We start from the raw sequence: 18,089 nt of genomic DNA, 5'->3' as shown, positions 1-18,089 counted from the left end.
TGGCCCTTATCTGCAAATTAAGAAAATAAATAATATAAACCGTGAATTACTTTGTTTTGTTCTGTCTTCTAAAGAGAGATTTAAAGATATTTCACTCGGTGGAAATGATGTGGGAATAACTGTAATTCCCTGTGGTAGATAAACATCGAGAGTCGTATAATTAGAATTAATAAGGAAATATGCTTCCAAGCACTTAGAGCTGTTTTCTCTCTCCCAGAGGAACATGGCAACTAATGCAGTAATATTCTTGACAGCCGCAACGTTCTATATTATTACCTCCAGGGACAGAAATGACCACACATAGACATGGCATGGTTGTAGTCCACATCAGGACTTAGGTGTCACATCTATAGTATATTTGAGTGGACATTTAGGTCAGCTACCTCTAGGACAGAGGCAACTTTTACACTATACATAACTATTTTGCTTACATATTTTCTACCATTTACAAGCTAGGTAAGTGTTTTCCAACGAGTGTGACTTCAGCTACTGCAAAACTACAGCTCCCAGCATGCTTGGACAGCCTTTGGCTGTATGGGCATGTTGGGAGTTGTGATTTTTCAACAGCTGCAGCCAATCTGGTTGGGATCATATAAAAAAAGAAAATTATCGGGATTCAACAAGACAAGATGAGATTATGGTAGTATTGGACAGTATCTGAAACATTGTCAAAACAAGGCAAACCTGGGCACATGCCAAGATCCACAGAGTTAGCTAGACAAAGCTGAGTAATAGAGCTGAATAACATCTGGGTATAAGACTCCGTTTACATCCACATCGGAGGTTCCATTCGGAGTATCCGTTTAAGTAACCAGAAAAAAAATGTTGCATGAAGTTTCTTTTCGTCCGGTTATAATCCTGTAAAATTACAGCCAATGCAGATGTTGGCCTTAGCATGCTCTATGTTTGTCCAACCAAGGTTTAGGGTTGATAGCCCCCCCAGCCTAGGGCTCAAAGGTCCACATACCTCTAAAGTTAGGCTACACCTAAATTCATTTGCTAAATTTGTTTGTAAAGATTTTACCCATAGTAAAGCCAAAGAATGTAACATTTACAGTGCATGTAGAATAAATAATTATAATTTAAAGCGTACTAGTCAATTCAGATGACTTTTCAGGATAAGCTTCCCTATGTGTGTACATGAAGAGCTGCACAGTTTCTGGCCATTATATACTGCTCAAAAAAATAAAGGGAACACTAAGATATAACATTCTAGATCTGAATGAATGAACTAATTGTATTAAATACTTTCGTCTTTACATAGTTGAATGTGCAGACAACAAAATCACACAAAAATTATCAATGGAAATCAAAGTTATCAACCCATAGAGGTCTGGATATGGAGTCACACTCAAAGTGGAAAACCACACTACAGGCTGATCCATCTTTGATGTAATGTCCTTAAAACAAGTCAAAATGAGGCTCAGTAGTGTGTGTGACCTCCACGTGCCCGTATGACCTCCCTACAACTCCTGGACAGTCTGTGGTGCAACATGGCATTGTTGGATGGAGCGAGACATGATGTCCGAGATCTTCTCAATCGGATTCAGATTTGGTATTTGGCATTTTTTTCTCCAAATTTCTGCCCTGCAGGCTTTATCAATAATTTGCAGTGCTCCAAGAGCTGGTGGGCAGAGCTCCCTCCTCCCTCTTCATAGATTTGTGTTGCCTTGTCTTACAGACACAGGACAGAGACAATTTTCAAGTGGAAGAGTTTACCAGCAGGAGGGGGAATATTTTGATAACAGGAGAAAGAAGCATTTTTGTCTAATAAAATATATTACGTTTCTTATGTGCATCAATGTGATCATAAAAAGTAACCATTATTGTTTTTGCTGATAATCATTTGCAGAGATTTTATGGTTATGACATATATGTACATTGCCTGTTAACCCTAGATAAGGTAGTAAGTATGTTTTAGTTAGGCAATGGATTATTTGATATTCTGGATTGTTGGATGGCTATAGCCAAGTACATAAATTTAGTATGAAAAGGGCAGAAAACCTTTAGGTGCATCCAAGAAAAAGTTTTAGCACAAAATCTGCTACTACTTTTACTAAGCAGAATTTCTAGTTGGCTCTGTCTGCTTAGTCTTTTGCTTATGATCTTCAGACATTATACATCATATGATCATATCCCAGTTTTTCCTGTAATATTTTTTTTTTGTACTGTATCCGTTAGATACTTTACAGAATATTTTTAATAACTGACCTTTTCTAGCCAGCCAGAGCTACACACATAAAATACACTTTTATTTAATAGTTCTTGGTTTTACTTAGATATGTTGGATAAAAACTTCAGCGACACGAAGCCAAGTGGTAATAGATGTTTTTCAACATTTACCATTTGTCGCAATAAGCACTTCTGTCCTGTCTTCTGGTACTAGACTTACATTATATGCCTGAGGTCCTGTCTCTCCATAACCCAGCCCATACTTCCTAAGAACTTAAGATAAAAGAATGTTGAAAAGTTCTTTTTTGGGTATAATTCACCCTTTAACCTGGAAGGAACTGTAAGCAAAAATGATGTAGGTTCTTCTTTTCTCATCTGTTGTATCTGTTCCTTATCTGTTGTATCCTGTTTAACGAATCTACCCTATTTTCGGTTAATCTGCATAAATGTTGGGTAGTAACACTATTGAATACATGGAGATAACTACAAACTAAAGGAGTTTTTCATAATATAGATTTTTGCACAAGAGACACCGGCACGGGACACTTTAATTGCCGGCACGGGACACTTTAATTGCCACATTGCACATAAATAAGACTGTATATTGTGAGCTCTGAGAAATTCAAAAGAACCACAAAAATACCGCACAGTCTGAACATTGCCCGGTATTGTGCAATGGAATATTGCACATGATGGAATAGTTGCAATTCTCCTATGCACTTTATGACAGTGGCGATTTAAGAAGGTAATTATTGGTGACCCATCACTATCAATACCCAGAGTGTTTTTTCACGTTTTTTCACATTTTAATGGAAAGAAATAAAATGATATTTTAAGGTTCCCTAAAACGATTCATTCATTTGTTTTATATATATATATATATATATATATATATATATATATATATATATATATCACTGATGAAGAGGACTACAAAGATACATCATCATCCTTGAATGTAATAATTATTTGGTATTCAAATTTAAAAACAGCAACTACACTTTTTGGAAAAGTAATAGTGATAGATGGAAAAAAAACACACAAAAATAAAAACGCACAAATTAGTAGAGGGATATTATAGCGAACAAAAAGATATGAAAAGAAAAAAAATGATTATTGAAGGTCAATTCAGTACATATTCATCACACATCCTTTGAAACCAGCCATTATATTTTTAATGATATAGTATAAAGAGATGTTATAATTCTTCCTGACAAATAAACTAATGTAAATGTCAGATCTGTCACATCAGGAAACTGCCAAGTGCGTTTACTTTATTTATTGATGTCATCATTTAAATATCACGAAAAATAAATTTCAATGTCAATAGATTGTAGCGCATTTAAATGTCACTTTGATGAAACCGTAAAGAAAACTTTGTTTCAATAGCTAACAAGGAAAAGAAAACAAGGCAAAACAACAGCTCTGAACTTTTTTTTTCCTGACAAAGGAACATAACAAGTTCTCTAATACATTTTTTCTTAAAACATTAATGTACAGTAAATATCTAGAAATCGTTAAAGAGAGGCATCATAGCAAAGATCAAATTGTTCCCACTACTCAGTTAGGCTGCATTCACATTATGGTTGCAGCCCACGGCTGCTGGATCGGGCTGGGGGATGGGAAAACTGGGCGCTCTCGTACTCCAGCCAGGGCGGCACCGAAACCCATTCACTTTAATGAGCAGACCAGAGTAAAACAATGACTCCGGTCGGCTCATTTTTGCCCCGTATATGGGTTTCGGCGCCGGTCTGGCTGGGGTACGGGAGCGCCCAGCTTTCCCATCCCCCAGCCGGATCTGGCAGCCGTAGGCTGCAACCGTTATGTGAATGCAGCCTTAGGCTAGCTTTCCAACTAGGTTTATTTATTTTTTTGGCTTTTTTTTTTTTTTTTTTTTTGAGCCAATGCCAGAAGTGTATTCAAAAGGAATGGGAAATATAAAGGAATGCCTTATATTTATCCTTCCTACTGGATCCACTTCTGGCTTTTGCTCAAAATCTGCAGTGGAAACTAGCCTTAAGTTTAGGTTTGTGCCTCTGAGGAACACATGTGGAAATTGTCAAAGTTTCATAATGACATATCCATGTCCAGACAGGCACAGGCCCCATTCATTTTAAAGGTCTAGTAATTTTCTGAGCCTATTAAAGTTTTGGCTTGGACTGAAAAGCTTGGCTTTTAATATTTTTCAATCCGAGACTAAGCTCACATGAACAAAATGACTCGAACGACTAAGCTCGGGCCATTGAAATGAATAGTGCTCGAGCATGCAAGAGCATGGATACATATTCACATTGGACATAAATTCAATGACATATCTGTTAAATTCTTTTTTTACTTTTTTATCTAAACAAGTGTTGAGACTACTTATATTATTGACCCTAGTACGAGCACCATGTGTAAAGAAAGATATTCATGCTTTTATTACAAATGGTAGTAAAATGTACCATGTACAGTACAATCATATTTTATAAACACTATTCTGACATAACAAGGAAATCTAAACAAAACTATTCTTATTAAAGGGGTATCCACCATAAGGTGATTTTACGTACCTGCCAGGCAGTAATGGACATGCTTAGGAATTATCTGGGCTTGTCTTGGGGCTAAATGGCTATGTTGTGAGATTACCATAAGACTGTGGCTAGCTTTTTGTCAACTGGTATTTCCTGTTTGAGTTTCCATCTTTGCCTACATATCCCATAATTCCATTTTCCTCCCTCCCACACATCAGCCACCCCACCCATTGAAACATAAATGAGCAGCATCTGTTCAAAAGACCTGTGTTTTTCAATCAGAGCGCCTACAGCTGTTGCAAAAATACAATTAGTTGCAGATTGATCTCTCTCCCACCAAGCGGTTGCTCCACCCATTGAGGCAGACAGGCTCCCTGTCATCAGCTGACTAGTGAGTCAGGTCTTGACCACATTGCAAGCTGGAAAAATCTGAGACAATAGCCTTTTTGTATTCAGTTAAAAAAAAATTGGGGTGAAAATCACATAAGAATTGTGAGAAAACTGTCACACACAGGTACAGACACTACATTATGAACTACACCAACTTTACAGCCCTTGTAGTATAGTCAAATAAAAAAAAAATTCCTGGAATACCCCTTTAATTTGCAGCAGAGGAAAATTTAAAAGGGTATTCCAGGAAAAAACATTTTTTTATATATCAACTGGCTCCAGAAAGTTAAAAAGATTTGTAAATTACTTCTTTTAAAAAATCTTAATCTTTTCAGTACTTATGAGCTTCTGAAGTTAAGGTTGTTCTTTTCGGTCTAAGTGCTCTCTGATGACACTTGTCTTGGGAAATACCCAGTTTAGGAGAGGTTTGCTATGGGGATTTGCTTCTAAACTGGGCGTTTCCCGAGACAGGTGTCATCAGAGAGCACTTAGACAGAAAATAACAACCTTAACTTCAGAAGCTAATAAGTACTGAAAGGATTAAGATTTTTTAATAGAAGTAATTTACAAATCTGTTTAACTTTCTGGAGCCAGTTGATATATAAAAAAAAGTTTTTTCCTGGATAACCCCTTTAACTTTAAATATCCCTGTTGTTAATTTTGAAGTTTAAGCTGGCATCCCAATGGTTGCCAACACTGTTTATTACGGTGTGATTACAGTCATCGGTGCATTGGAAATTAGTTTTCTAGTAAACAATAACCCTGAAGGTGGCAGAAATGCAGACACGTTAAACAAGTATCTTCATAAGGTAATATCATTTACACTTGTGATTTTGTTCCTCGAGTAATGTAGTTGAAGAGTGAAAGGCATAATGAAAATTACTTTTCACTCTTAATAGACAAAATATAAGGAATGAGTGGGGGAGAAACAAAATGAGAGCGATTTAAATCTCAATGTGGAATATAATGCAGCGAAGCGAAAAATTGAAAAACAAAAAACCTTCTCCAGCTCATTGTACATCTATTGTGATATCAATAAACACACATCTTAGATGAATACAGCATTGCTCCCATGGGCCAACCTTGGAAATACAGAGTGAACAAAACTATAAAAATCTCCCACATGAGATCCCATTGAGACATGTATATGCACCTACATCTTTAGGTAAAATGGGACAAAATCTGATACATGTGTTGTAGACACGCTTTGTAATTACGACACTTTATTTACAAGGAGGAATGAATGGAAGGTAATAGGCATGACTTAAAATGTGATGCGGTATATCAAAATTCTGGCGTATAATACTGGTGCAACATAAGCCTACAACAGTTGGTATAAAAAGTGAGAGAAGTCTTAAGATTAACCAAATATACTATCCAGCATAAGCTACCGTGAAAGATGTGGAGCATCCCCTTTTCAAGTATTACACAGGATTAGTAACTTTGCCCCAGTATATCAGTTTAAGGTTTCCATTTAGATTATAGGACCAAAGGGGTAATGTTTCTCCTTGAGGAGAACAGCGTAAAGGTGCGTCGAGACTTATAGGTCATTTATGCTCCACTGAGAATTCTCAGAAGAAGGATATACAAAGCAACTTTTTGGTGCCACCTTTTGGAGGTGAAGGGAATAACAAGCTGAACCCCCACTGGGACCACCACTGATCACAAGGACAGTGGTAATCAGAGCACATTACACATACACTGCCATCACTGCAATTATTCTCTATGGGGCTTCCCAAAATTGATGAGTTCTGAGCTCAGCAATGCTTAGGAGCCTCAAAAAGAATGAATGGAGCATTGGCCGTGTATGCACTGTGCTGACCATTCCAGTGACAATTTTCCCCCCGAATCAGGAATTAGTTGAGGTCCTATGGATAGGGACAAACCTTTTGAGTTGGAAATATCCCTTTAAAGGGAACCAATCAGCATATTTTAGCATATATAACACTTTGCAATCCATTATATATGCTATATATGCTAAAATATATTAAGTTATAAAGTGCACCCCCCCCCCCCCGGGCCACTCGGCAAATAGTCCTCTGGGTGAGGACTTCTACTTACCAGCCCCTGTTGCTCTGCATTGCTCCAGCCGAGGCCCCGCCGGCTTGAAAGACGGCTCACGTCATCGCTCTGCTCCCTAAGCAGACTGAGTAGAGTGGTGACGCGAGCTGTTATTCAAGCCGGGGGCTGGTAAGTAGAAGTCCTCACCCAGAGGATTACTTGCCGGGCGGCCGGGGTGGACTTTATAACTCAATATCTTCACCTTCCCTGGGGGAAAAAAAGTCCCCCGGGGATGGTGAGGATAATGATTTTAGCATATATAACACATTGCCAAGCATTACATATGCTAAAATATGCTGATTGGTTGCCTTCAAGTCTTTGCTCATATAAAGCCCACAGCATAAATACATCCTCCTAATTCTAATTCTATACCGTCATAATTATGCTCACAGTAATGCTTAGACAGCTCAACTTCCTAACATTTGCAAAGTGAATATCCTCAGATGAATGACTAGAATAATCAATATGTAAAGTGTCTACAGCCAGATATCAAATCTAACTTACTACAATGAATTCTATTTTTGATGCTGGCACTAAACCCAGAATTCAAGAGCGGAGCTTAGAATTTGTGGTGTCATGAAAGAATTTGTTTAACTTCTTGTGTGATTATTAATGATCTCCATATCTGTGGGATCTGTTCACTGTAAGGAAACAGATGCTTTTAGTGGAAGATTATTTATTGTGCGTCCAAAGGGATCAGTTCTACGTTCCCCAGCGTAAGATTCACCAGACAGCTCTATGCTAATATTCCACAAAATAAATCTGTTTCTCCTTAAAGTTTAACCAATTCAGGGCTACGCAAGCCTGGCCAGTGCAGAGGATTATAATTTACTTATATGCCTTTGTAATTTCTCTTTTGGGGTGGTAGCACAAGTGTTCTTGGCCTAAGTCCATCAACTGTGTTTAATAACACAAGTCACAGGTGGCCACTAAGAAAACTAGTTTCTGCTATGATTGCATTGGGATAGAAAGTCTAAGAAAAACAGCCAAGAACATCGTTTTCAGAGGGGAGAGAGAGACATACAAAAAAGTTGAGATGATTCAACTGGCATGATGTATATCATTTTCAACTTTGGTGTAGAAAGCCAAATTGACCTTAAAATTGTCCTATTATTTAAAGCGAATGTATCACCTACATTTTTTTTTATGATTAAAGGCAGATACTGAAACATTTTTAAACTGGTTTTATTATCGTATTGCAATTTTTTATTTTATTTTAATTACAATATTATTGGGAAACCATCACGACTACGCTGTTTTTAAAAGCATTTAGAGATATGCTTTACAGCAAGGCCCATAGGCATAGACATAACTGACTGGCCCAGACCCTATTCATTTCTATGTGAGAGGTTTGTGACCTGTGCAGGCGTTTTAAATTCTTTAAAAAAATATGTTTAACCTAAAAAAAACATGATTCAAACAGTTTGATTACACTTTCCCATTAAGGGCTTTAAAATATATTTTTACATTTTTTACATCATTTTCATTATGAGATTGAAACAATTTAAAGGGGTTCTCCTATTTAAACAAAAAATACAGCCTGCTAAAATACACTATACTAACTTTGCCAAGTTCAGACTCCAAAGCTAGCTTCCTACTCTGCTGATGCTCTAAACCCACTGACAATCTAGTAGATCGGCGCTCATATCTGATAAGGTTCTGCTCATCTAAAAGAACGATTATTATGTTGTATTTCTTTACAAGGTAATGCTCTCCTAAGCCATGCATACTAAATATGACATGACAGAACCATAAATATCCATGATTTGCCACACAAGAGCCGCCAGTGAGCCTAATTCCTTCCTCGCAGTGGTTTTTCAAACTAGAAGATCTGGGGCTAGAGCTTTGAAAAACCTAGAAAAATTCTACCAATCATAAGAATACTAAGTCAATCAAATGATATGATATCGAAGACAGATATTCATTGTATAGCATTTTGTTGCTATAAATCACACCTACCCATATCATAAGGAAGAACATGTCACCAAGATTTGTTTTGTTTGAACCAAAATAAAAAATGTTGTACTCTTTTTTTTTATATTTTCAGATTTTAATTTATTTTTATAAATTTTTCTGTATATTATTCTTGGGACAGAAATATCATCTGGGCTTCTCCCTTGTTCTGTTGACAGCATTTAGAGATATGCGTTACATTTTCCACATGGACTATAGGGAACAAAAGTAGGAGATGGCTCAACTTCTATGCAAGAAATTTCTAGGTATGCTCTTTGACCTGTGCAGAGGGCAGTGTGTCAAAAGGGGAAGGAGGTGAGCTGTGACCACATCAACTATTGTGGATACTGTTGTCACCTTTCACTGTAATCCTGTCTGTGATTATATAGGAGACAACGTTGAAAAGTCTTCTCAACAGAAATTGAAGTACTAGCTTATTATTAGGCTTAGTGGCCAGAATTTGAAAACGGCAAAATGTTATTTAGAACTGAAGAATAGAGAAAAAAAATTGACAAAACTTTAATTGCATATATATATACATATATATATATATATATATATATATATATATATATATATATATATTATATATATAAATATATATTGGGCTTCAAGGATAACTAATTTTCTTGTAGTTTAATGGGTTATGTATCCTTTCAAGTATCCACGTATCCGTGTATTTTTCAAAAGTCTAAAAAACTCAAACAATTGTAATACTGCCAAACGCAGATAACAGCCATACAAAGCACAGTGTTTATTATCACAGTACAGAAGGTATAAAATGAAGAGTTATCGGTAAAGAGCACCCTGCTCATAGTTTGTTTTAGAAAAATAATGTAGCTTTATGATAATAAACATTGTGCTGCCGACTGTGCGAGTCAGAATAGATCCATTAAATCTTACAAACATGTTTGCATGGCAGCCATGACTAAGATGACAGATAATAAAGCAATAATTGATGTGTTTATCTTCTCCTCTCACAAAAGCGATTTGGATTATTCTAGTCCTGAAAGCTAAATAACCTTTCACAGAATTAGAACACACCAGTGATGTTTGTTGCAAGTCAGAATGTCAAACTAGTGGCAAAAAAGGGCAAAAAGAAGCAAATAATGCCTTGTACAGTCGGCATTTGATGGGCAATGAGTTCACGTAATTCAGGTGGCAGAGCATTTTCAGATCCACAGGATAGGGCATAAATACATGATCGCGGGGGGTCCGACCGCTGGGACCCCCTGCGATCTCCAGGATGAGACCAAGGCTCTTTCAGTGAAGAGGGTATGTCATCTACTGGTAGACAGCACGTGCTCCATTCATTCCAATCAGAATGCCGATGAGTGCTGTACTCGGGTCTTTCTGGTGCCCCCATAGAAATTAATGAAGAATGTACTGACTGCAGCACGGGCTCCTGAATGAGTGCCAGGTCCTGTCCCAGTGATCGCAGGGGCCCCAGCTACTTATCCCCTATTGATCAGCTACTTATCCCTTATAAGTTAATTTTTGCCCAAGTTCTCCTTTAACACAATTCTTTGCTTGCCCTATAATAATAGGGGGAAAAAAGGATTTTAAGTTTCATGATCATTGGCTAGGTCTGACACATCTAGACAATCTAGACCAGTGATCTCCAAAATGTAGACCTCCAGGTGTTGCAAAACTACAACTCCCAGCATGAATGGACAGCTGTTGGTTTTTCAGACCACTGATTTAGACCTAAACAAGGAGCTAAATGGTCAGTAAGGGGAAAAAATGGTTAGCCACAGGATAAGGGATTTGTTAAATGATTTTGTCATCAAAATTCACAGTTATTATGTTTTTGTATATATATTTGTGTTATTAATATTATTTTTATTTACTGTAATTATTTCTAACGGTATCACCTGATTGATCTATCATGTGATCTCATATGCACTGCTGAGCAATGGTAGGCAACACTGCATTGGACAAACTATTTCTAAGGAAATCTACAAGCTCCACCCCATGAACTTGTTTACACCTTTAGTATATTTTGCACCCAATTAACACATTTTCTGAAAAACACACAGTGACAACAAAAGAGGTGGCACTTAATGGAGATCTAACAGGTAACGGTGGCAGATGCATCTTAAACTGAATGTGTCACCTTTTTACTGAGTAGAGCCAGATCTTGAAAATTTTTCTTTTTTTCTTATTGTTTCTATTTTCTGATTGTAATTTGTTTTATGTTCTTTTAGTACATTATTATGGGATCAGTCATCCAGCCTCGTTGCTTTTAAAAGCATTTAATGATATGCTTTACAGCAAGCCCCATGGACATCTCCAGACATTATTCTTTGTGCAGGGCGGGTTTCTTAGCATGTTCTTGGACCTGTGTAGAGCCCATTCTACAGGGGAGAGGAAGGCTGAGCTCCTATTGTCTTCTGTATCTACTAGTGTCGCCTTTTACTGTAATGCTGTAGAGTTCACTTTCAGCTTCCTGCTTATTATCACAGATAGAACAGAAAGTCTCAGCTTAAAGATTTAGGCTTAGTTTTCAAAACTAAAATGGCAAGATTTCAGGATAATTTTATAATATAGATAGTAAAATAAAAGTAAAAAATCTTTAAAAACATGTTTAACATAAAAATGTTACTTAAAGGGGTACGTTATACATGTTATCCTCTATCCAAAGGATAGGGGATAACATGTCTGATCATGGTGGCCAGGCTGCTGGGGACAACCCCCAATCTCCACCAAGGCACCCCAGTCATTTGGTGCACAGAGTGAACTCCGCTGCATGCCGGATGATTGGCCATCACAGCCGCCACGCCCCCACCATTCATGTCTATTGGAGGAGGCGTGTCGGCTGTGTACTAGCCATCATGCCCCCTATAGACATGAATGGAGGGGGTGTGGTATGACATCACGATCATGGTAGCCCCAGGCTTCCATGACCGTAATAACTCTGCAGTGCTGGCATGGAGATCGTGGGGGAGGGGGTCCCAGTGGCAGGGTTCCCCTCGATCAGACATGTTATCCCTTATCCTTTGGATAGGGGATAACATGTCTAGGGACGGAGTACCCCTTTAAATAATAAGTCATTTTCTGATGACTCATTCCCTTTAAATCTATATTAAGTGCTAAGTATTTTGGAAACAAGCAAAACTATCTTTCTGACTCAATAATAGATTTGCAAGTGAATATAGCTGTAATATTTTGGCATGATAGTTCCGTTTTCAAAAACCACTGCATTAAATAAATTACATTCTACAAGGCTGCCAAAGTAAAGCAAATAGTAAAAAAAGGATTCTAAACAGCACATTGCGGAGGCCTGAAGGCAGAAGGGACAGGAGAGGCTAACTTGTTCTGTCAGCATGTTATCATTCCAATTACATTATATGATCTTAGCAGTAAACTTTTATGTCAGTAAAACCATTAGTGCTCCACTTGTGGTGAGAAGGATTACAGCTACAGTGGGGACAGCCTTGGTATACAGTACTTTCAAGCCAGACCATATCATATGGCACCTAAGGGACTGGAAGGCCTCCCTAACTTGTGATGTATGGTAGAAGTTAGTGTGGGAATGAGCGCAGTACTTATAGGGAAGTTACTAGCCAATAGGGCTACACAATTTGGGGAAAATGTGTGGTTGCAATTATGGAGGTAAAAATTGCGGATTCAATATGCAACTGCAATATAGTAAACACATGGTGATATAACTGAATTTCATGTCCAATCTCCCCCATTTTATTTCTATTCCCTAATTTCATGTTCACAGCCTCCATTTCACATCTCCCCCATTTCATGTTCACACTATTATTTCACATCCCCATTTCATGTCACATCCCCACCATGCCACGCCCGTTCATGTTACCTCTCCCTCATTCCATGTCAATCCCCCAACATCACATCCCCCATGTCACATCCACCCCCATGTCACATCTCCCCATGTCACATCTCCCCCATTTCATGCATATCGACATATCGCAATTCCCAAAAATTGTGATCCAATTGCGATATATCATCGACATTATGAAGTTTTTAGTGGCAATCACATTTAACTGTTATAGTTCTATAGGAAGAAATAGACATAAGGCTACTTAGGCCAACAAACGTCAAGGGAATCTGCCATCATATCATCATATATTGTTTAAATCAAGTTTTCATGTTAACCCCTAGAGGACACACAGAGTACATGTATGTTGGGGAATACGCAACATATAGAATATGTAAATACATGTTCACACAGAATATCTATTAGAGTGTATGGTAGACAACTGTCCTTGAATTTAAAAAAAAGAAAATCTAATACCACAGTCTGAGATGAAAAGTGACATGGTGTGACTGCAACCAAGTTGCTTTCCCTATTCCTTTGCTATCAGCATTGTGATAATCCAGTGCAGAATAGCCGAGTCAAGTATGACAGTCTGGTTGCTAGGGATACAGGCCCAGATGAATCAAACTGTGTGAGGAAAAAAATTGAGTGATTTTCCCGCAGCAACCAATCACTGCTCAGCTAACGAGCTGAGGTAAAGTGAAACATGAGCTGGGATTGGTTGCTGGGGGAAAATCCCTCCATTTTTTTCTCTCACACAGTTTGATAAATCTGGGCCACACTCTCTAACAACCCTTTTACATGGGCCAAGGTCTGCAAGTTCTCACTGATACAGTCTTTATACAGCTCAGTCAACTTTCATTTCCAATCCATTCCTGACTTTGTATCCAGTCCTATGAATGCTCATTCAGCAGATAATCGACCTGTGCAAAAGCACCTTATCAACTAGTCCGTCAAAAAATGATACCCATCTCAAGTCACACGTCATACAAAATTAAAAAACACAAACCTCTACATACTTTTTACTCTCCCCCACTGCATCGGTAATTGCTTTGGTTCATCGGTGCTCTTCTCTTTTGGGTGCTGGGGGTAAATATCTTAATTGATGCTAAGCCAATCACTTGCTGCAGCGGCGCTCGCATTAGTCAGTGATTGACTAAGCAGCAATTGATTTATTGGGACCAGCCTGTTCTCAGCCAAACTGCTCTTTTTGGTGCTGGGGCCCAATATGTCACATTGCCACTCAACCAATGACTGAGGCGAGACACTGCTGCGGCCAGTGATTGGGTGAGAAGCAATTGACACATTATCCCTCAGCACCCAGAAGAGGAGAACACCAGAAACCAGAAGCAGTATTACCGGAAGCAGCAGGGGAGTGAGGAGAAAAACTGGGCATCTTTATAATAACAAAAAAAAAAAAAAAAACACTTTCTGCCGGAGTACCCCTTTAAGACCTAATGAGGTATTTATCTATGTCCTATTGATAGGAGTTACCCGTTTTATTACAAAATAAATGTAGACAGAGATTCTCCATAATTCCTTCATAATAAATCATTTCCCATTTGAAAATGCCTGACAATCACTTTTTTCCTTTATAGGTCACCACTATTTTGGTGTATTGATTCATTGTATGTTGCACACGAAATTCTGGCTTCATACCAAACAGGTATTTTTTATTTTTTTTTAGGTCACTCTTAGTAGTTAACAAGTAGTACGATAAGGGGAGGCTTCAGATAGAAAGTTTTGAAAGGAATTGTGTAGTGGTTCAGTACACATCCAACCAACAGTACTAGAGAATTCTGATACTTTGGAGTATGTGGTGTAAACCAGAATGCAAACAAGTACATAATACCTTTAGTCTTCCCTTTCAGACTAGAATGTATTAAAATTCAGACAGTACATGGCTTTGCTCTGGATGCAGCATTAACTCCTTAAAAATAGGGTTAGACTGGAATACCAGGGTTATAGAGAATCCTTCACTGGACTCAGGTTCTGGAACAATAACAGACCCCTAATACAGCAGTGCCAACAGTTCCATAAGTAGAAGTCACCATTTTAAGCTGGATCATAATTGGCACCATGGCCTATTTGTTATGGGTTGACCTTATGGTATGTCCTATGTGCACAATAATAATGCTTATAAATATTAAAGGGGTGCTCCGGAGAAGTAAATAAAAATGCCCCAAAGTCATCAAAATACCTGTTCTGTGTCCTCTGTAGTTATCTTTGTGATTTTTCAAGCTCCTGTGGCCCCTGTTGTCTCCTAAATATTATTTTTCCTTGCTTGCAGCCCAGACTACAACTCCCAGCAGTCAATACGGCTCTGTGTAATGGCTGCCAGACAGTTGCTTTTACTATCTGAGTGCATGCTGTGTTGTTGTAAGCACAGTCAGCAGCACACACTGTACATGTCTTTTCTTTCAAAACTATCCTTCCCCCCAGCAATAAATCATGGTATGATCTAAATGGCAGCATTCAGTAATTAGATCTACAGCAGGAAAGAGCAGTGTTCTGTGCTGAGTTGTGACTGAGACACTGGGTTTCTCTGCCAGCAAGATCCTTACACCAGGAGGGGAGGAGGAGGGGAGGTATGGCTGTGAAGCCAGAGCCATAGACAAGGCAAAAATCATGTGATGTTTGTCTTCCAGGAGAGTGGGGCTGCTCTCAGTGAGGGCTTTGCACAAAGACAAGGTGGATCTGAATATGACGTCTTTCTCTTACTCCCTGCATGTAAGTGACAGCTGAAAGAGGGGAACTGCTCTTTATAGCTAACAAATGATCTTTAGACAAATAAATAGGCTGGTTAGAAGGAAAGGATGGGCTATAGTTTAGTTCCCTGGAGTACCCCTTTAATAGAGTTTGTTATACAACTAAAATGGACCTGCATAGGTTCTATATAGATCAAGAGTGGACTGAAAGTGAAACATATCACTGGGACTGTACAACCAGGCTAGCATGAAATAATATGCATGAAAGCATCTGTTCCATTACAGGATAAAGGCCATCAACACAAGACACATTAATAACTATCAACAACCATACGACCAGCTACACCGATCCTCTATTACAAGCATACAGCTCATTGAGGCTTAGAGGATTTTGTGTCCAGCAACTAAATTGAAGTAAACCCAGTGATAAATGTTTTAACATCTCAAGGTATTAAGGATTTTTTTTTTGCCATTCTCTGCTTCATGAATAAAATTCACTCATAAAGCTAACATATTAGCGGTTTTCATTTTGTGTTTGTCAACAAATATTTTATCTTGGACAGGGAATAGAGGTATGAAAGTCATATTTTAAACATTTTCATCGTAAGAAGAAATGAAGGAAATAGGTTTTCTTTCTGTTGAGAGCATTTATGAGGAACGCGTGGGAGCAAATCCAATTGTATGGAAAGAAAGAAAAAAAATTATGTATTAACCTTGATGACACAATGAAGATGTCAATGTGAGGTCAGTAAGACACTTGTATAGGTTATCAACTCTTTATGCAGACTTACATTGTTCGGATGGGATTGATTTTCTCGATGAGTTACACGGCACTGCTGGCTCGCCATAAAGACAATATATCACACTGCAGCAGGACAAAGCAAGAAACCATTCATCAATTTAATTGTTAGAAGGTTCTATAAAACACGGGAAGGATTCTAGGTATTTAAAGAGAACCTGTCCTCACTTTCATACTGCCCAAACCAGGAGTCATTGGGGTGGTCTCTGGGGGATTTTTCCCACCCTAGTGGTTTCCCAGAAAGTGTACTGGTGATAACTTCATGATCGATAAAGGATTAAAGTAGAAAGCATTAAATGCACTCAGTTGGAGGCTTAGTTTGGCTTTTCTTCAACTCAGGCAAAAGTTTTGTTAGTAGCCATAGCTCTATATCTAAACAGAAGAGCCGAGTGGCTTGCTCATGCTTCCCCTCCCCTCTGGCACCCACCCAGCGCTTGATGTAGGAAAGCAAGACACTACATTTCCGAATTGTCAAAAAGCAAGATAGGATCACCTCCGAACACACTTAACTATTTGAGGTATGCAATACTCATTACAACATGCCTTGATCTGCTACAAGTGGAACTGAGCTGTAATACCACACACAACCTAAAGACAGGTGTGGTGCTGTTTTTTTGAGGAAAACACCTCTACTTTTTTAATCCTGGATAACTGCTTCAAGCAAACATTGGTTGGGTCATACCTGTAATTATGCATTTGCTATGAATTAAAAAACGGTGATCATCTAAGTGTAGAAATGGCATAAGGGTGGGTTCACACTACGTTTTCTCCCATAAGGGAGCGCATACGGCAGGGGCGAGCTAAAACCTCGCGCTCCCGTATGCCTTCGTATGCGCTCCTGTGTGTCATTCATTTCAATGAGCCGGCCGGAGTGAAACGTTCAGTCCGGTCGGCTCATTTTTGCGCCGTATGCGCTTTTACGACCGGACCTCAAACCGTGGTTGACCACAGTTTTAGGTCCGGGGGAAAAGCGCATACGGCGCAAAAATGAGCCGACCGGACCGAACGTTTCACTCCGGCCAGCTCATTGAAATGAATGACACACGGGAGCGCATACGAAGGCATACGGGAGCGCGAGGTTTTAGCTCCCCCCTGCCGTACGCGCTCCCGTATGGGAGAAAACCGTAGTGTGAACCCAGCCTAATTGATGTCAGGGACTGCATGTCATCTGACTGCATATATATGATGTATGACAATCTTTAACTATGCCTGTATTGTACAATTATTACCATAGATAATAAGCTACGGCAGTAGTGGGAGGAAAAATCGTTGCATGATGTATTTTTTCTTCCGCTATTCTCCCTGGGTTGCCTGACGGATGTCACATTGCCATGTCACAACGGCAGTATGAAAGAAGCCTAAAAATGTCCAGTTGAGGTTACCCCGATTTTGTACATAGTTTTTTTACAGCTATGGTTAAAAATGTAACTGGTGAGGGCACAAGAATACATATAGCATAATACCTATACTGTTCGTTATTATTTTTTGTATAGTCCATGGGCTCTTGCATTCACATACATGTCCAATTTTTCAGTGCCTCCAGGACATGTATTAATAATATTGTTTATAATAACAATATTGATAATTATAATAATAGCGGAACTAGTAGTAATATTAACCAAAAATGTTGCTCTTCCTTTGCGGAGTCAGTCAAATTGGCAGCTTTGTTCTCAGTCTATAAGTAACTTTTTGCAGGCCATGTTAAA

The 18,089-nt window shown here is 38.6% G+C and overlaps 1 protein-coding gene across 11 annotated transcripts in view; it reads right to left on the bottom strand.

Annotated features, from left to right (window-relative positions):
* The window catches only part of UTRN (utrophin), a 702,825-nt gene that overhangs the window by 298,974 nt on the left and 385,762 nt on the right, over positions 1-18,089 (bottom strand). The window contains exon 1 of one of the 11 annotated variants that reach the window (XM_056567381.1): positions 13,354-13,428. The exons of the other annotated variants lie outside the window; for them this stretch is intronic. The gene's annotated coding sequence lies outside the window, so the exon portion shown is untranslated. Of the gene's footprint in view, positions 1-13,353; positions 13,429-18,089 lie in introns of those variants that run through there. 11 annotated transcript variants of the gene reach the window in all.

This window comes from Hyla sarda, chromosome 3 (genome assembly GCF_029499605.1).
Source record: "Hyla sarda isolate aHylSar1 chromosome 3, aHylSar1.hap1, whole genome shotgun sequence".
NCBI classification, from domain to species: Eukaryota; Metazoa; Chordata; class Amphibia; order Anura; family Hylidae; genus Hyla; species Hyla sarda.
Note: the sequence above shows the minus strand (reverse complement) of the source record. Positions and strands in the feature narration are given on the sequence as shown.